Source organism: Cetorhinus maximus, chromosome 28 (genome assembly GCF_964194155.1).
Source record: "Cetorhinus maximus chromosome 28, sCetMax3.hap1.1, whole genome shotgun sequence".
NCBI lineage: Eukaryota > Metazoa > Chordata > Chondrichthyes > Lamniformes > Cetorhinidae > Cetorhinus > Cetorhinus maximus.
Window position 1 is genome coordinate 23,327,913 of NC_135906.1, and position 20,528 is coordinate 23,348,440.

Below are 20,528 nucleotides of genomic sequence, written 5' to 3' on the forward strand. Positions count from 1 at the left end.
GATTAAAATAGCTGGCACAGACATGATGGGCTGAAGGGCCTGTTTCTGTGCTGTATGACTCTGGCTAACTCCAGGAAACTTGATCAGCCATCTTTAATGCAACTAAGGATAAAGTTCCTGGTGATCCTAAGTGTTCAGGAAAGACTCTACAGGTCCATCGGCAGCTAGAGGGTGGACATTTCAAGTCCAATATGCCTGAGTCTGAGGAGTCCTACTGGATTTGAAACATTCATTCTTTTCTCTCGCTCCAGCTCTGAAGTTCCTATGCTAGCAGCAGATAGCCCTGAAAGTCAATGCCTTGGTGCAAAGGTCAGCGACCTTTCAGAAGTGGTATGCTAAGTCTTCATTTATTCACTGTAAGGATTTTGCATGCCAGTAATAGACCTCAAATTTATACGGTCTCATCAAAACAAAGGGTGCCAATCTTGCCACAAATTAGCCAGGTTTGCTGTTGTGAAATACAATGTCATAAGCACTGCCCATCTCTTCTAGCAATCCTTAAAGCTGAGAGTCAAAGCAGATCGAGTAAGAAGGAAATTCACGTCACTGGATTCATTACATTAATTCTGAATTGAAATTTTAGCGCACAGGCTTTCTTAATAGATAGTCAAATTTGACTGTTGGGTTGCTGATTTTTGATCTTCAAGTAACTTTAAATCCCCTGATGGCAGGAGTACCATCTGGTGCCCCACACTTTCTGATATCAACACTTCATTCTTCAAAGTGGCTTAACAAAAGTTTCCACTGTATACTCCCACCCCCACCCTCCCCAAGCCCCCTTGTGCCATGCGAGAGTTTTGGGCAACGAACTTCCTTTTGGGCAACAAACTTCCTTTCATGAGAAGCACAATATTTTGCAACAGCTGTCAAACCTGGAATGTAATTTATATCCACGCTCTCATTACTAACCACAGTCTATTAACAGTTGTCTGCTTTTGTTAACGTTCTTGCCACTCCACTTAAGGGTGTCTCAATGGTTTTCAGATGGGCAGTTTTTATTCTCAGTATGATTGCCTTTATTTGGCAAATTATTCAATATAACCTCTTTCCTAACTGCTGAGGAAAGGCTTTTATAATTCCCCATCTGTAAATGGCTTTTTTGCTATGCAATGCACTGCAATTTTGTAATTTCCTTGTTTCCTTCTGTGACTTGGTTTTTTTTAAAAATTGCTTTGATCTTTTTGAATGATTCAGTCGTGTCCACTTCAAGAAAGGGTTTTTTTGTGCTTTGTTTGAAGGTAGTGCTGAACATTTGACATGCAACAAACAATCCTTTCGTGACAGACCGTCCTTATAAATAAATCCAAGTTTGTCTGAGAAGGCTGAAGTGAACAGACATCTAACTTTGCTTTCTTAGAAACTGATATTTTGTCAAATGTGCCCCTCCAATTTACAGTGGAAAGTTCACAACCAGTGACATCACAACATCAAACACACCACACTCCTCCTTGCTACACGATACTGATGTAAGCAGGAAATTGGGACTTTAAAATATCCCAGTAATGAATAAAACACAGCAATTACTATTTAAACTCTATACATCTTTTATCAATGCATATACCTTCTTGTGATGAGTAAATGACAATTAATTTTTAGAACTTTTTGTGTGCACTCCTTTAGTACATGTGCTGTAGATTGTGAGCCTCTGCCTTAATGGCTAGTTGATTCCAGCTACAAAAGTACTACAACCCCCCAGCTATGTACTTAATGTATAGCTCTGCTAGCCTCAACCTAACCTCCTTGGACCCATAAGTGGAGTGTTCAGTTTGTATTGCAGATACAGTTCTACAAGGGTAGGTTTACACCTTGAAAGTTTGGTGCCAGATTAAGTGAGTTCAATGTCGTGAGCACTCAACGCATTGAACGGTGCTCAACTTCTGAAATCCAGAATGCAGTGACAAAGAATAAGACGTTGGTCAGTTTTACTTCGTTACATTGGACATTTTGCCACCTGCAACTGAAAATGGGACACCATACCTTCAGTCATACTTAAGTAAGCATTAAAAATGCCATGAGAACTAGACTAGTAGGTAGGCATAGCTCAGTGCTATTGGGTGACCTTTTTCACAGGTGTAGACAACATTAACTAGTGGCAGGCAGTTTGCCAACAAGATTAAAACTTGGGAGCCTAAAGTCACTTGTGCCATCACTCCACTCAAGTAGGCAGTTACCTGTAGAGTTCTGTCAGGATAGAGATGGGGGGAGGGGAGAGAAGAAACAAGAAATTCCAGAGTTTGCTACACTTCAGTCTGGTTGGTCATCACCAGAGTTTTCTTGAAGGCAAGGCATCTTGTTTTCAATCAGATCACACGATAAGCAAGGCGGCTTTCGTGAATTTCAGCTGCTGTATGTAATATGCAAATAATTTCTATTGGAACACTGTTGCTATGGAAACAAATCTGTTCAAGGGATTGTTCAAAGATAAAAACAAAAAACTGCGGATGCTGGAAATCCAAAACAAAAACAGAAATAACTGGAAAAACTCTGCAGGTCTGACAGCATCGGCGGAGAAGAGCAAAGTTCTTCAACAGAACTAAGTAGAAATACTTAGGGGTGAAATATAAGCTGGTTTAAGGCGGGGGGGGGGAGAGAAGAGGGGGGTTGTTGGGACAAGCAAGCAGTGATAGGAGGAGATAACCAAAAGATGTCACAGACAAAAGAACAAAGGTGATGATATTATCTAAAAGAATGTGCTAATTAAGAGTGGAGAGCAGGACAAGCAAGGTAGCTCTAGTGGGGGTGGGGTGAAATAAACGATGGGTGGAATACATTTAAAAATAATGGAAATAGGTGGGAAAAGAAAAATCTATATAAATTATTGGAAAAAACAAAAAGGAGGGGGAAGAAACGGAAAGGGGGTAGGGATGGAGGAGGGAGTTCAAGATCTAAAGTTGTTGAACTCAATATTCAATCCGGAAGGCTCTAAAGTGCCTAGTCGGAAGATGAGGTGCTGTTCCTCCAGTTTGCGTTGAGCTTCACTGGAACAATGCAGCAAGCCAAGGACAGACATGTGGGCATGAGAGCAGGGTGGAGTGTTAAAATGGCAAGCGACAGGGAGGTCTGGGTAATGCTTGTGGACAGACCGAAGGTGTTCTGCAAAGCGGTCACTCAGTCTGCATTTGGTCTCTCCAATGTAGAGGAAACCGCATTGGGAGCAACGAATGCAGTAGACCAAGTTGGGGGAAATGCAAGTGAAATGCTGCTTCACTGGAAAGGAGAGTTTGGGCCCTTGGACAGTGAGGAGAGAGGAAGTGAAGGGGCAGGTGTTGCATATTCTGTGTTTGTATGGGGAGGTGCTGTAGGAGGGGGTTGAGGAGTAGGGGGTGATGGAGGAGTGGACCAGGGTGTCACGGAGGGAACGATCCCTACGGAATGCATTTCCCCCAACTTAGTCTACTGCATTCGCTGCTCCCAATGCGGTTTCCTTTACATTGGAGAGACCAAATGCAGACTGGGTGACCGCTTTGCAGAACACCTTCGGTCTGTCCGCAAGCATTATCCAGACCTCCCTGTCGCTTGCCATTTTAACACTCCACCCTGCTCTCTTGCCCACATGTCTGTCCTTGGCTTGCTGCATTGTTCCAGTGAAGCTCAACGCAAACTGGAGGAACAGCACCTCATCTTCCGACTAGGCACTTTACAGCCTTCCGGACTGAATATTGAGTTCAACAACTTTAGATCTTGAACTTCCTCCTCCATCCCCACCCCCTTTCCGTTCCTTCCCCCTCCTTTTTGTTTTTTCCAATAATTTATATAGATTTTTCTTTTCCCACCTATTTCCATTATTTTTAAATGTATTCCACCCATCGTTTATTTCACCCCACTCCCACTAGAGCTACCTTGCTTGTCCTGCTCTCCACTCTTAATTAGCACATTCTTTTAGATAATATCACCACCTTCAACACCTCTTTGTCCTTTTGTCTGTGACATCTTTTGGTTATCTCCTCCTATCACTGCTTGCTTGTCCCAACAACCCCCCACCCCCCTTCTCTTCCCCCATCCACCCCCCCCTCTTAAACCAGCTTATATTTCACCCTTTTCCTATTTCTACTTAGTTCTGTTGAAGGGTCATGAGGACTCGAAACGTCAACTTTGCTCTTCTCCGCCGATGCTGCCAGACCTGCTGAGTTTTTCCAGGTATTTCTGTTTTTGTAAGGGATTGTTCATGTCTGCTGGAGGAGATTTTATTTCTCCCTAAGCTATAGCTTTTTGAAACCAGGGTCTGAGGGGTTAAAAATATCAACTTTCTGTCTGTTATCTCCCATGCCCAGCCACTCCAATGCTCCCTTGGCTAACCTCCCACTTTTTAACCTCCATAAACTTGAGCTCATCCTAACACTCACCAAGTGCAATTCATCTATCACCCCTGTGCCCACTGATCTACATTTCCAATCCTCGTTTTGGAATCCCTCCATGGCCTCATCCCTCCCCATCTCTCTAATCTCCTACAGTCCTTGGATCTCTGGGCTCTCTTAGATCCCTGCTTCCAGAGTCTGCTTGAGCCTGAGCAAGTAGCCAGAGAAAGAGATAGAGTCTGTGACATGAGAGTGGAATTTGTGACAGGAGCCTTAAACATTTAACTGTTCACTTCCCAACATGCAGTTGGAGGAAAAGTGCAACAAAAAAAAAATAACTTGCATTTCCATAGCATCTTTCACATCCACAGGTTGTCCCAAAGCCCCTTACAGCCAAATAGCACATTTGAAATGTAGCCACTTACAGGTTTCATGGCAGCCAAATTGTGCACAACAAGCTCCCACAAACGATAATGACCAGATAATGTTTTTTGTGTTAAAAGCAAAAAAACTGCGGATGCTGGAAATCCAAAACAAAAATAAAAATACCTGGAAAAACTCAGCAGGTCTGACAGCATCTGCGGAGAGGAACACAGTTAACGTTTTGAGTCTGTGTGACTCTTCAACAGATTTTGTGTTGTTGGTTAAGGGCCAGGACACCAGGGAGAACTATCCTGTCTTCTTCAAAATAGTGCCATGGAATTGTTTATATTCATCAGAGAGGGCAGACGGGGCCACAGAAGCTGTGACCTAACCATGACTGACGGTGTGGAGGTGATTGTGGAGTCAAGGGAGGTGATGGTCAGGTTGAGTCAAGTGGTGCCATCACCGTATCAGTGGAAGCTGACTCTAGACCTAATGGATCAGTGGGTAGTGGCAGAGCCCAGAAGAAGAGGCTGCAGACGGTGCCAAACATGGGCCCGGGGGGGCTAGACGGGGCCAGGCTAGGTGTTACAATTGGGGTCCTCAAGTTTTGCACATGCAGCAGCCAGAGATGTAGACCTGGAAGACAGGGTTTAACAAAATATCGGAACTATCAGCCTGAAGGTTCGATTTTTTTAAAGCTGGTCTGTCAGGTCAGTTTCACTAGTTACTGCGTTGCTGCTTCTGATCTTTGTGCAGCTTTGCGGTTCCCTTTTTTTTTTTAGTTTTTGAAAAGCCCACCAGAAAACCACAAAGCTGCCTGTAGGTCATTAGCAGAGCAGCAACTGTCTGGAGAATGCTCTCAGTTAAAAAATGCTAAGTGAACTCCATTGTAATTTTACAACCAAATGGATGCTGTGTGTATGTGTGGGGTGGGGAGGAGAAGGTTGGGGGGAGGTTGAAGGGATGGAGGTTGGTGGGTGGGGGGATGGGGGTGGTTGAAGGGGGCGCAGGGGCGTTTGGAGGGGTTGCGGGAACTGAAAGGGGGCTATTGGGGGAGGTAGGAGGGCGTTTGGGGAGGTTGGAGGGGTTGCGGGGAGGTTAGAGGGGTGGAGTGGAGGTTGGGGGGGTCGGTGGGAGATTGAGGGGGGAGGGGGTGGGGGTAGGTTGGGGGAAGGGGGTAGGTGGTGGGGAAAGGTTGAGGTTTTGGGGGGAGGTTGGAGGGGAGTTGAGGGTGGGAGGGGGGGTTCACTTTTAAGGATTAGTGCCACAAAATTAAATACTGTACACTTCTCAAATGTTTCTTTCAAATTTAAACCAGCATATATACTGCAGTCTAAATTTTTACTATGCCCTAAAGTAGTCACAATTCTGATGAAATGCTGTGTTAATGTACCAGAGGCTTGAGAAGCTTGGGCCTCATCAAAATAAATGTAAGAAACTAAAATTTGGGAGCGATGCAAAACAGGGTGTTGACTGCCTGTCGCCCATTTTATTACTCTTGGAAAATTTGGGAATGAAATCCCTATTTATCACTAGGAGATTGCTTAAAGGAAGGTTTTTCAAATCTCTACTCCATTCTAGGTTCACCCCACCCTGCACCATTCTGTTTATAATCGAGCAGAAGGTGGTCACACTGTGGGACTAAAATTTCTCTTGGGGGGGTGGGGGGGCAAGGATTTCTGAGCATCCCTTGTAATTTTTGCAAAAAAAAAAATTCATTGAAGTCTCAGAGAAACAGCATGAAGGGCTTTTACCATAAGGGGTCTTTATAGAAACCCAATCCTATGACTTAAGTGCTTATAGAAATGTTTTCTCTCAGGATTTTGCTGTCACACTCTTTTTCTGCTGTTGGAGTTCCTTATTTACATTTACATTTGATTTTTAATTACATTTTTTCACTTAAATTGCCTGTTTCCCTCACACCTCAAACAATTAGAATTATTTTAAATGCTATTTGCACATTTATTTAACACAAATATAATTCAACATCATATGAAATCTGTGGATAGGCCATAAATTCACAGTGTACAGTGGGTTGGCACCAGAGAAGCCTGAATGGTAAGGTTGTATTATCTACAGAGTTGAATTGTTTCATAAATGTAGTGATTTCTTTGTAGCTACTTTCCTAACATCAGTTAATTGCTCTGTGATTAATTATCCCTTAGAGACTCAGCATTAGGCCTCCAATTTCACCATTTCTACAGTCACTCTGCCTACTTCATGTAGGTGTAATGAAAGAAATACAAAACCTACATTTATACAACACCTTTCACAATGTCCCAAATCGCATTACAGTCAATTAAGTACTTTTGAGTTGTAGTCACTGGTATAATGTAGGCAATGTTACCAAATGGCAGAGTAGGCTCGAGGCACCGAATGGCCTACTCCTCATCCAAACATGTATGTTTGTATGTCATTATGGGATGGATGAGATGAACTGGGTGAGATAGCCTTTGTCATCCATAATTATCTTGCGAACGGAGGATGGAATCATGGCTGGAGTTCTGTTTATTTTGTTGCTAATGGAAGCTCAGTGTGAGCGGGCTTTGTGGGGTGAAATTGCCAGGGCAGGAGTGCATAATGGGCTCATAGTGAATCAGTAACCTGTTTTACACTGCACATGATTCTCAAGAGTGTTTTTCATTAACTTCAATTTTGTCCTTTTGTCTACTTATCTATTATCCCACTCTATCTTGGTGCTTTTGTGAATTTTTTGATGTACTGAAATACCGTGATAAAGTTGAGTTGCATAAATTTGCAAATATATTGTAGTGAGAAGCAGCAATCAGCAGAGCCCTCAGACTTGCTGATCAAGAAAACACCAATACAACTGTGTACCATTCAGTCTTTGTCCTCTGGCCTCTTTTTTTTATTTTGTCATGGAACATGGATGTTACTGGTTAGGCCAGCATTTATTGTCCATCCCTAATTGCCCTTGAGAAGGTGGTGATGAGCTGCTTTCTTGAACCACTGCAGTCCATGTGGTGTAGGTACACCCACAGTGCTGTTTGGAAGGGAGTTCCAAGATTTTGTCCCAGCGACAGTGGAGGAACGGCAATATAGTTCCAAGTCAGGATGGTGTGTAGCATGGATGGGTACTTGAAGGTGGTGGTGTTCCCATGTATCTGCTGCCCATGTCAATATAGGTAGTAGAGGTTGCTGGTTTGGAAGGTGCTTTCGAAGGACCCTCGTTGAGTTGCTCCAGTGCATCTTGTAGATGGTACACACTGCTACCACTGTGTGTCAGTGGTGAAGAAAGTGGATGTTGAAGGTGGTGGATGAAGTACTAATCAAATGGGCTGCTTTGTCCTAGACAGTATCCAGTGTTGTTGGAGCTGCACTCATCCAGGCAAGTCAATGTGTTGTGTCACACAGAGACACCTGAGGGCTCCAGCACTTCTCGCTGATAGTGAAGACCTATGTTGTTCAATCATTCCACTCTGCTGCTCAGAAGTCATGTGATCTTTCTACCCTATTAGATTACTGATAAAATAGAATCCAACTGCACCCCTGTATGAAATAATTAGATTAAATAATATCATGCACCGAGGCAGAAGGAAGTCTTCTTCTACTTCTACAGAATGGAAAAGATCTTGTGCAGATTTTCTAGTTGCAAGTCTTGAATCTTTCCCCAAATATGAATTTACTGTCACTGTTTGCATATGGTGCAATGTACAGAACATGTTAATGAGGGCTGATACAGTCACTGAAATCAATGTTATCATCTGCACAGTGTTATAAATAAGCAGTGGGATATTTTCCTGTCAAATTAACAATATTGCATGATGCTGTTAAAGTAAAATTTGTATTCTCTGGTTTGTTTAATAGTCATGGTAGGACCATCTATAGGGTGCACCCAAACTAACACTGCATTGCATTGTTGCTGCTCTTAATATTAATGACCCATGTTGCATATGTATATTGGACGATATTTGTAACCAGGTGCCAACAATGGACGTTATCATTTTACCAGGACCTTTCTCTGATTGTTTGGTGAGTCTTGAAAGGGGAAAAAGTATCATGTATGATTACAGGGGATGGTTAAAGTTGTGGGGCGGGGGGGGTGGGGAATAAGGGGCCCGGAAACAGGAGAAGCACTGGGGCCCATGATTTCTCTCCTTGGCCCTGGGTAGTGATATTGTGCCTGGGCCATAAGGAACAAGATCCCAAATTCTATTCCTGTTTTGTGTTGCATCAATTGAGGGCAGTGGGAACACAAAAATGGCCTGAGTGTTCCTGGGCTAAGCAAAGAGCAAATTACCCAGGCTCTCAGCTGATTGTTATTCAGCGATCTGTGCTGGGAAGTAGATATTAGGTCAGGATAAAATTTGGTTCTCAGGGGCTCTTCCTACCCTAATTGTTAACATTAATGAGTTAATTAAAACTACCAAAGACCAGCAAAACATTTGCCATAAGATTAGTATCTTTTTTGCAAGGGTCCTTCCCATCCCATCACTCTCATGCCGTACCCATCCCATTCCTATCATCTCTCTCATATTCCCAGCCCATTTTTTCCCTTCTTCCTATGACATCCTTATCTCCCATGCCAACCTTCCCATGCCATCCCAAACTCATCTCCCATTCTATCCCTGCCATTCCACCGCTCCATGCTGCCCCCATCTTCTGCTGCCATCAGCCATTGGCAACCGGAGATGCGTCATGCACCCCAGTCCTCCGTGAGTCCCACATACACCGGACTCAGCCCACCAAATGAACCCACTGACCAATCAGGATCACACAATGGTTACAGCACAGAAGGAGGCCATTCAGCCCAATGTCCATGTCTGCTTTTTGCAACTGCCACTCAGCTAGTCCCGTTCTCTGCCTTTTTCTCGCAGCCCTGCAAGGTTATTTGTCTTCAGATAATTATCCAATTCCTTTTTGAAAGCCACAATTACACCGAAGTTATCTTGTCTCAACAATGCAGGCAAGATAAAATATTATCACAATAGATTATAATACATTTTTTCAGAAACACAGTGGATGAAACCACATGAAGAGCGGAAATCAATTAGGTTAATTCTTCCCCTCCTCTTCCTGAAAGCACTTCCTCATGCCAGGGCTGATCATCCTCACCACACTAGCATTCTTCATGTCTAAGTCTTAATGGTGAAGAATAAGAGGAATTGCTTGTATAAAGCACCCTTCATGCTACCAGTACCTGTCAAAGTGCTTCAAGCCAACAAGGTTCCTTTGAAGTATAGCCACTGTTTACTATTCACTGGCAGCAGCCAGCTTACAAACATCAATGAGATGAATGGGCAAGTAATTTGGCCAGAACATGTGGGGATAACTCCTCTGCTCTTTATCACATAGTTGCTGTGGGATCTTTGGCATCCATCTGAGGACAGATGAGGCTTTGGTTTAACATCTCTTCTGCGTTGTGAGAAAGATACATATCTTAACATTGAGAGCGGAGGTCAGGAAGTTCAACTCCCGATGAACCTTGGAGCTTTTGCGCATTTGCATATCAGGAGCGGGCTGCACATGCACAGATCAGCATTTTTACGTTCTTTGGTCTCAGAGTGCCTGTGCATAAAGAAAAAATGGTGCAAAAACCTGGGTCACGTGACCAAGAGCAGAGTGCCATGGAAGACTAGAGTTCCAATCAGGAGATAGGGAGAGGTCCTAAAGGGGAGAGGAGACAGGGAGAGGTCCCAAAGGGGAGAGGGGACAGTGAGAGGTCCCAAAGGGGAGAGGGGACAGGGAGAGGTCCCAAAGGGGAGAGGGGACAGGGAGAGGTCCCAAAGCGGAGCGAGGACAAGGAGACGTACTAAAGGGGAGAGGAGACAGTGAGAGGTCCCAAAGGGGAGAGGGGACAGGGAGAGGTCCCAAAGGGGAGAGGGGACAGGGAGAGGTCCCAAAGCGGAGCGAGGACAAGGAGACGTTCTAAAGGGGAGAGGGGACAGGGAAAGGTCCCCAAAGGAGGGAGAGGTCCTAAAGGGGAGAAGGGACAGGGAGAGATCCTAAAGGGGAGTGGGGACAGGGAGAGGTCCTAAAGGGGAGAGGGGACAGGGAGAGGTCCCAAAGGGGAGAGGGGACAGGGAGAGGTCCCAAAGCGGAGCGAGGACAAGGAGACGTTCTAAAGGGAAGAGGAGACAGTGAGAGGTCCCAAAGGGGAGAGGGGACAGGGAGAGGTCCCAAAGGGGAGAGGGGACAGGGAGAGGTCCCAAAGCGGAGCGAGGACAAGGAGACGTTCTAAAGGGGAGAGGGGACAGGGAAAGGTCCCCAAAGGAGGGAGAGGTCCTAAAGGGGAGAAGGGACAGGGAGAGATCCTAAAGGGGAGTGGGGACAGGGAGAGGTCCTAAAGGGGAGAGGGGACAGGGAGAGGTCCCAAAGGGGGGAGGGGACAGGGAAAGGTCCTAAAGGGAAGAGGGGACAGGGAGAGGTTCCAAAGCAGAGAGGGGACAAGGAGAGGTCCAAAAAAAGAGTCCCAGAGAGAGGATAGGGACAGGAAAAATGTCCCCGTTCAGTTAAAAAAGAGAGAAGGAGAGAAACAGGCTTCAAACAGGAAAATGGCTGCAGGAAGCAGGCCTTAGTGAAGAAGGCAGCCAAAGTTTGGTGATTCCATGCTGTGGGCCACTGGGGCAAAGGTACCTCTTTGGGCCAGTCGTGCTCTGCTTAGCCTGCCCAAAGAGCTGATGTTGTGCTTGTGGGTTGACGCTTGAGTGCACACTTGGGAATCCAGGGGAACAGAATCTCAGGAGAAGAGATTGAAACCTTGCAAGGTGGGCTGTTGTTGATGCTGTCCGGGTTGGAGCCACTTTTGGAGGGTATTCCCAGATCTTCAAAGGTGATGGCTGGAATTCCTCATGAGAGACACAGGGATTCCGTGAAATTGATCGACTCGCAGTGTTTACTGTCGTCTAGGTGGAGAAATCCATGGACTCTGCCTTGGTCGCATCTGCCACTTATTGTGTAGTGTGATGTATTTGACCACAGCTTTCTTGTTAATTCACATGTACCTCATATTGACCATGAATGTTGAGTATAAGATACATATTATAAATTGTTTTATCTTTCTGACCTTGGATAGTAAACTTTATTTTTGTTTGTTCAAAACCCATGCAATCTTGTGGCTTTATTCACTGAACAAGTGTCTTAAATCTCAAATGCTGTGCACTTTAAACAAAATGTTATTGGTCCCTAACCTAACCTTACCAAAACATTTGGGGTCTGGTCAAGGATCATAACAGCTGGAAGACAGCACCTCTGACAATGGAGCTCTTCCTCGTTACTGCCCTGGACTGTCATGTACAAATAGAAGTCCCTAATCCTTAATTTGTTGAGACTTCCAGTCATGTCCTATTCATCTTCCCCTTTTTTTCTACTAAACAGCACTTTGTAGTCCCCCAAATTGATGGCAGAGTTCAACACTATTGGGTTGAAAACATGGGAAAACAAATTGCAAGTGGCTCAAATGTTGTTCAAACCTCTCCCTGGACCATGACCCCACTACTGAACATCAAGCCATTGTTTCCAGGACTGTCACTGATCTCATCTCCTCTGGAGATCTTCCTTCCACAGCTTCCAACCTGATAGTCGCCCAACCTCGGACGGCCCGCTTCTACCTCCTACCCAAAATCCACAAACAGGACTGTCCCGGCAGACCGATCGTGTCAGCCTGTTCCTGTCCCACGGGACTCAGTTCTCGCTATCTTGACTCCCTTCTCTCTCCCCTTGTCCAGTCCCTTCCCACCTACATCCGTGATTCCTCTGACACCTTACGTCACATCAGCAATTTCCAGTTCGCTGGCCCCAACTGCCTCCTCTTCACCATGGACGTCCAATCCCTCTGCACCTCCATCCCCCACCGGGATGGTCTGAGGGCTCTCTGCTTCTTCCTTGAACAGAGGCCCGAACAATCCCCATCCACCACTACTCTCCTCCGTCTGGCTGAACTTGTTCTCACACTGAACAATTTCTCCTTTAACTCCTCTCACTTCCTCCAAATAAAAGGTGTGGCTATGGGTACCCGCATGGGCCCCAGTTATGCCTGTCTCTTTATGGGGTATGTGGAACATTCCTTGTTCCAGTCCTACTCCGGCCCCCTCTCACAACTCTTTCTCCGGTACATTGATGATTACTTCGGTGCTGCTTTATGCTCTCGTCGGGACCTGGAAAAATTTATTAATTTTGCTTCCAGTCTCCACCCCTCCATCATTTTCACATGGTCCATCTCTGACACTTCCTTTCCCTTCCTTGACCTCTCTGTCTCAATTTCTGGTGATAGACTGTCCACCAATATCCATTACAAGCCCACCAACTCCCACAGCTACCTCGACTACAGCTCCTCACACCCCGCTTCCTGTAAGGACTCCATCCCATTCTCTCAGTTCCTTCGCCTCCGTCGCATCTGTTCTGATGATGCCACTTTCAAAAACAGTTCCTCTGACATGTCCTCCTTCTTCCTTAACTGAGGTTTTCCACCCACGGTAGTGGACAGGGCCCTCAACCGTGTCCGGCCCATCTCCCGCGCATCCGCCCTCATGCCTTCTCCTCCCTCCCAGAAACATAATAGGGTCCCCCTTGTCCTCACTTATCACCCCACCAGCCTCCGCATTCAAAGGATCATCCTCCGCCATTTCCGCCAACTCCAGCATGATGCCACCACCAAACACATCTTCCCTTCACCCCCACTGGCAGCATTCCGTAGGGATCGTTCCCTCCGTGACACCCTGGTCCACTCCTCCATCACCCCCTACTCCTCCTCCCACGGCACCTCCCCATGCAAACGCAGAAGATGCAACACCCGCCCCTTCACTTCCTTTCTCCTCACCGTCCAAGGGCCCAAACACTCCTTTCAAGTGAAGCAGCATTTCACTTGCACTTCCCCCAACTTAGTCTACTGCATTCGTTGCTCCCAATGCGGTTTCCTCTACACTGGAGAGACCAAACGCAGACGGGGTGACCGCTTTGCAGAACACCTTCGGTCTATCCGCAAGCATGACCCAAACCTCCCTGTCGCTTGCCATTTCAACACTCCACCCTGCTCTCTTGCCCACATGTCTGTCCTTGGCTTGCTGCATTGTTCCAGTGAAGCTCAACGCAAACTGGAGGAACAGCACCTCATCTTCCGACTAGGCACTTTACAGCCTTCCGGACTGAATATTGAGTTCGACAATTTTAGATGTTGAACTCTCTCATCCATCCCCACCCCCTTCCCATTTCTTCCCCCTCCTTTTTATTTTTTCCAATAATTTATATAGATTTTTTCTTTTCCCACCCATTTCCATTATTTTTAAATGTATTTCCACCATTGTTTATTTCTACCTTTTAGTATTCCCCCACCCCCACTAGAGCTATCTGTACCTTATCTGTCCTGTCTTATACTCTTAATTAGCACATTCCTTTAGATAATATCACCACCTTCAGAGACCTCTTTGGTCTTTTGTCTGTGACAGCTTTTGGTTATCTCTTCCTATCACTGGCTGCTTGTCCCAACAAACCCCCCCCCCCTTAAACCAGCTTATATTTCACCCCTTTCCTATTTTTACTTAGTTCTGTTGAAGGGTCATGAGGACTCGAAACGTCATCTGTACTCTTCTCCGCCGATGCTGCCAGACCTGCTGAGTTTTTCCAGGTATTTCTGTTTCTGTTTTTGTTCAAATGTTGGGCTTGTTTTCAGACATGGAGGGACTGTGAACCTCAACCAGAAACAACTTTGAAGATCTATCTCATGCAGCAATCAGGAGACAGCAAATTCTCTTCTATCTTAACTGATGTAGCTGATGTAACTGGAGGGGGCGCATGGTGGGATGTTCTCAGCACTGATGTTTGACCTTTGACATTTGAGTCGTATTAATCTCATTCCACCTTTTTTAAAAAAATATTATTGCTCATCAGCCATCAGGGATGAATTTGTCAAGGAAACAGGCCCAGTAGTCAACAAAGCATAATTGAGACAGAAAATGCAGGAGGTTATTTACAGCAGGGAAATAGGACTGACTGGATTCCAAAGAGACCAGGCATGGGCTTGATGGGCTGATTGGCCACCTTCTGTGCCCTAATGACTCTAAGAGGTTCTGGCAACATTTATAAAGGGAAAAAGCAGGCTTTCAGTGTAGACTCATTATCTGAACTGAAATTGAGAAGAAGGCCCATCACTAACTGAGAGATTAGGACTTGCAAGCAACATCCACATCTGGACAATAAACCTAAAACCTAATCAACAAAACGGAGGAGGATGGGAAAGAACATCAATTGCCCAATTAAAGATAATATTTGACTTAAAGGCATGCAGCATCACATGTCTATTACTATGGTAACACTAAGCTTTTTTAAAGGTAGTATGGGCACTGACTCATGGTGAATAGGGTTTTATAGATTTGCACCTTCCAGGTTTGAGACTACACGTCGATCACCATTTTCACTAAATGACATTTGTATCAGTTGTGGCTCAGTGGTCAACACTTTACCTCTGAGTCTGAAGGCTGTGGGGAAGTGATGGTGTAGTGGTATTGTCGCTGGACTAGTAATCCAAGAGAACCAGGGTAATGCTCCAGGGACCTGGGTTCGAATCCTGCCACAGCAGATGGTGGGATTTGAATTCAATGAAAAATCTTGAATTAAAAGTCTAATGATGACCATGGAGCCATTGTTGACTGTTGTAAAAAAACCCATCTGGTTCACTAATGCCTTGTAGGGAAGGAAATCTGTGGTTCTTACCTACATATGACTCCACACCCACAGCAATGTGGTTGACCCTTGCAAGCCACTCAGTTGTAACAAACCACTATAAAGTCACAAAAAAGGAATGAAACTGGATGGACCCCTGGCATTGACCTAGGCACCAGAAATGACAATGGCAATCTCAGCCCTGTTGACCCTGCAAAGTCCTCCTTACATCTGGGGGCTAGTGCCAAAATTGGGAGAGCTGTCTCACAGACTAGTCAAGCAACAGCCTGATATAGTCACCCTCATACATTACAGATAATGTCCCAGAAACCACCATCACCATCCCTGGGTATGTCCAGGCCCAGCAGAGCTGGTGGCACAGTGGTATACAGTCAGGAGAGAGTTGCCCTGGGAGTCCTCAACATTGACTCTGGACTCCATGAAGTCTCATGGCATCTGGCCAAACATGGGCAAGGAAACCTCCTGCTGATTAACACCTACAGCCCTCCCTCAGCTGATGAATCAGTGCTCCTCCATGCTGAACACCACTTGGAGGAAGCACTGAGGGTGACCAGGACACAGAATGTACTCTGGGTGGGACTTCAATGTCCATCACCAAGAGTGGCTTGGTAGCACCACTACTGGCTGAGTCCTAACTGACATAGCTGCTAGACTGGGTTTGTGGCGGTGGTGAGGGAACCAAAAAGAGGGAAAAACATACTTGACCTCATCCTCACCAACCTGCCTGCTGCAGATGCATCTGCCCATGACAGTATTGATAGGAGGTCCTTGTGGAAATGAAGTCCCACTTTCACATTGAGGATACCCTCCATTGGCACTACCACTGTACTTTGAACAGATCTAGCAACTCCAGACTGGGCACCCATGAGGTGCTGTGGGCCATCAGCAGCAGCAGAATTGTACTCGAACACAATCTATAGCATCATGGCCCAGCAAATCCCTCACTCTACCATTACCATCAGCCTGCTTGATTGACACACACAAACATTCACTCCTCCACCACCGACGCACAGTAGCAGCAGTTTTTACCATCTGCAAGATGCACTGCAGGAATTCACCAAGGCTCCTTCGACAGAACCTTTCAAACCCATGACCACTACCATCTAGAAGGACAAGGGCAGCAGATAAATGGGAACACCATCACTTGGAAGTTCCCCTCCAAGTCACTCACCACCCTGACTTGGAAATATATTACTGTTCCTCCACTGTCACTGGGTCAAAATCCTGGAACTCCCTCCCTAACAGCACTGTGGGTGTACCTACACCACATGGACTGCAACGGCTCAAGAAGGCAGCTCACCATCACCTTCTCAAAGGCAACTAGGGATGGGCAATAAATGCTGGCCCAGTCGGTGAAGTCGTTAATCCCATGAATGAATAAAAAAAAAGTCCTACTTCATGAGATTTGAGCCTGTAATCCTGGATGGTACTCCAGTGCAGGACTGAGGGAGTGCTGCACAGTTTTTGTTTTTTATTATTCATTCACGGCTTGTGGGCGTTGCTGGCTAGACCAACCCTAATTGCCCTTGAGAAGGTGAGCTACCTTCTTGAATCATTGCAGTAGGTACACCCACAATGCTATAAAGAAGGAGTTCCAGGAATTTGACCCAGTAACAGCGAAGGAACGCAATATAGTTCCAAGTCAGGATGGTGTGCGGCTTGGAGGGAACTTGCAGGTGGTGGTATTCCAATGCATCTGCTGCCCTTGTCCTTCTAGCTGGTAGAGATCGCGGGTTTGGAAGGTGCTGTCGAAGGAACCTTGGAGAGCTGCTGCAGTGCATCTTGTAGATGGTGCACACTGCTGCCACTGTCCATCAGTGGTGGAGGGAGTGAATGTTGAAGATGATGAATAGGGTGCCAATCAAGCGGGCTGCTTTGTCCTGGATGGTGTCAAGCTTCTTGAGTATTGTGGGAGCTGCACTCATCCAGGCAAGTGGAGAGTATTCCATCACACTCTTGGCTTGTGCCTTGTAGATGGTGGACAGGCTTTGGGGAGTCTGGAGGTGAGTTACTCACTGTAGAATTCCCAACCTCTGACCTGCTCTTGTAGCCACAGTATTTATTTGGCTGGTCCAGTTCAGTTTCTGATCAATAGGATGTTGATAATGGGGGATTCAGTGATGGTATTGCCATTGAATGTCAAAGGGCGATGGTTAGATTCTCTCTTGCTGGAGATGGTCACTGCCTGGCGTTGGTGTCGCTTTTTAGATGAGATGTTAAACCAAGGCTCATCTACCTTCTCAGGACATGAAAAGCCATCTGGTCCCAGTCAATATTTATCTCTCAATCACCATCACTAAAACAGATGATCTGGACATGTATCCTGTTGCCTCTTGTCGGGCATTGCTGTGCATTAATTGGCTGCAGTGCTTCCTACATTCCAACAGGGACTATGGAAGCACTTAGCTGGCTGTAAAGTCCTTTGGTACATCTTATGGTTGTGAAAGGCGCTATATAAATACAATCTTAATTTAGAAAGTGAATGCATCCAAAGAGTACAGGAACCATGAGGAGTCCATTCCCTCCCTCACCATGTATCCCAGTAGGGGGCACTGGTCAACAAGGCTGAACGTTTGGTCTATCTTCATACTTCTGTAGCCCTGGGGTGCAGAAGCTGATTAGAAAGCCGCACAAGTCATAGAATCACATAATTGTTACAGGGCAGATTGAGGTCATTTGGCCCATTGTGTTGGCACCGGCTCTCCGAATGATTGGATGTTGAACCTGGAACCTTGAAATGAATAGTGTGAAATACCGGGAACATAGACAGCAACAGATGTAATGTTCGCATTCTTTGATTTAACCTGCAAGAGGTGCTGTCGGACAGGAGAAGCTGTGGTCATGTTTAAAAGCATTAGTTCTCAAATATGCCACTCTTTCCCACCAGAGGGCACTGAAGCAACATAACCATTTTACTATAATAAAAGCAAAATACAGCGAATTCTGGAAATCTGAAACAAAAACAAAAATAGCTGGAAAAACTCAGCAGGTCTGACAGCATCTGTGGAGAGGAACACAGTTGACATTTCGAGTCCGTATGACTCTTCATCAGAACTAAGGAAATAGAGAAATGAGGTGAAATATAAGCTGGTAGAGGGGTGTGGGATAGGTAGAGCTGGATAGAGGGCCAGTGATAGGTGGAGGCAAAGAGATTGCCAAAGATGTCATAGACAGAAGGACGAAGGGGTGTTGACGGTGGTGATATTATCTAAGGGATGTGCTAATTGGGACATTAAGGGTAGCAAGCAGGACAAGCTAGTGGCAGATGGCCCTAGTGGGGGTGGGTGGGGGGAAGGGCTAAAAGGTGGAGATGAAACAATAGATCAAAGTAAATTTAAAAATAGGTGGGAAAAGAAAAATATATATTTTTTTAATTATAAATTATTGGGAAAAGGGGGATCGGAAAGGGGGTGGCCATTTTAAAATGGACTCAAAGCAACCCGTCACTTGCTATCAAAGTGTAAAGACAGAGATTGAGGGATAACTGGGAATGAGCAATCACACCAACATTTTCTGATCATCTCAGGAAGGATCGTCACCCTCAACAGATTCTATTTACATTTAGAGGCTATCGAGTGGTTTGCAAACTTCTGGAGCACAAGAGCAAGAAAGGGAACCAGTCAGGCAAGGGGTGCTTGCAAGGTCAAAGTGGGAGAGTGCAAGGTTTCCTTCAGAAAGCTGGGAGAGAGGTACCAAGGCTGAGATTGGTGAGGGAGGGAGTCCCAGAGGTAGGTAGAGTCACCACAGCTCCTATCTGTGGAATATGGGAGGAGGGATGGAAAAGGGTGCAGATAAGGAGGAGATAGAGGAGGTGGGGTGAGAGGGAGACAGAGAGATGAGACAAGCTCATGGGAGAATTTGAGGGTAAAGAGAAGAACCTGAACGTCTATTCCCTTGAGGAACGAAGAGTCCAGAAGGATGGAAATGAGTTGAACTGGTTATGAGTGTAGGTGAGTAAGTGGACTGTTGTGTTCTGGATAATTCTCTGCAAACAAATGGAATATGTTCCAGCCTTGTGCCTTTTTGAATTACTGGAGAGCTTAGGGAGATTTAGTTTCCAATTGCTTTCTCCATGCCAACATCTCGGCCAATCAGTGTCAACTTGTATTGGGAGAGACGTTGGTGTAGTGTCAGTATCAACTTGTATTGGGGGAGATGGTGCTGTAGTGGTAAAGTCACTGAACTAGATCTCCAGAGGCCCATGCTAATGATCTGGGGGCACAGGTTCAATTGTTCAGTGTAAACCTAGTCCTAGTAACGGTGACTGTGAAACTATCATCTTGTTATAAAAACCCTTCTGGTTCACTAATGCCCTTTAGGGAAGGAAATCTGCTGGCTTTACCTGTTCTAGCCCACATGTGACTCCACACCTACAGCAACGTGGTTGACTCTTAACTGCCCTCTGAAATGCCATAGCTGGGCAATAAATGTTAGCCTTGCCAACATCCCATGACAGAATAAATAAGGACTTGCTGACCAATAAACAGTATAAATTGTTGTGATCGATTGAAATTTGGGATTCTTGTGTTTGTCCAGATGAATACAAGTCAAAAAACTTCAGCAAGATGTCTCTCTTGCCAGCAATGTTCTGGATATCCTGGAGGGTGGGAGGCCAGCAAGGTGTATGTTGGAGGAAAAGAGCCTTGAGGTACTCAAGTTACGGCCTGGAAGTTTGAGGTAGAAGAGAGTTCGGGGCAACGACGAGAGATGATTTGAAAGTAAAAGAAGATGATCTTGCTGACCATGGGAAGCAGGGATTGACATTAAAGTTGAGCAGAGTTCAAAAACCTTCTTCAGCAAGTAGTTTAAAATGCAAAATACCTCACTGGCATTTTTCTTCAAATTTATGTGGTTGCTGGCACTCCTGTTTACCACAATAATTATATCCAAAATGTATATCAAGTATAAAATACAAAAAAAAATTCTCCTTTTGAAGACAGAACAAGTAAGAATTGAACAATTTTAAAAACACATCATGTTGCTCTGTTTCAAATCACCCCTGGTAAACATTACACTGAGAACAGGCAATGTGGTCTTCACGGAGAATGTTTGGGAGTGACTTTGTTTTGTCACCACAGGGAGCAGCAGCCAGCGCACTTTGTCTAATTGAGATGCCACAACGTTCACACTGAACAAATCCACAATCACTACAACCTGACTAATCACAGAATCTGTGCAAGTTTGAATGTCTCACATGAACTGCCAGAGTTAAGATACAAATCGCGCAAC

The 20,528-nt window shown here is 45.4% G+C and overlaps 1 protein-coding gene across 1 annotated transcript in view; it reads right to left on the reverse strand.

Moving 5' to 3' along the window:
• Window positions 1-17,899, reverse strand: part of rnaseh2a (ribonuclease H2, subunit A) — a 74,414-nt gene extending 56,515 nt beyond the window's left edge. The window contains exon 1 of the mRNA XM_078531410.1: window positions 17,831-17,899. The gene's annotated coding sequence lies outside the window, so the exon portion shown is untranslated. The remainder of the gene's footprint in view (window positions 1-17,830) is intronic.
• Between the last annotated feature and the right edge of the window lie 2,629 nt (window positions 17,900-20,528).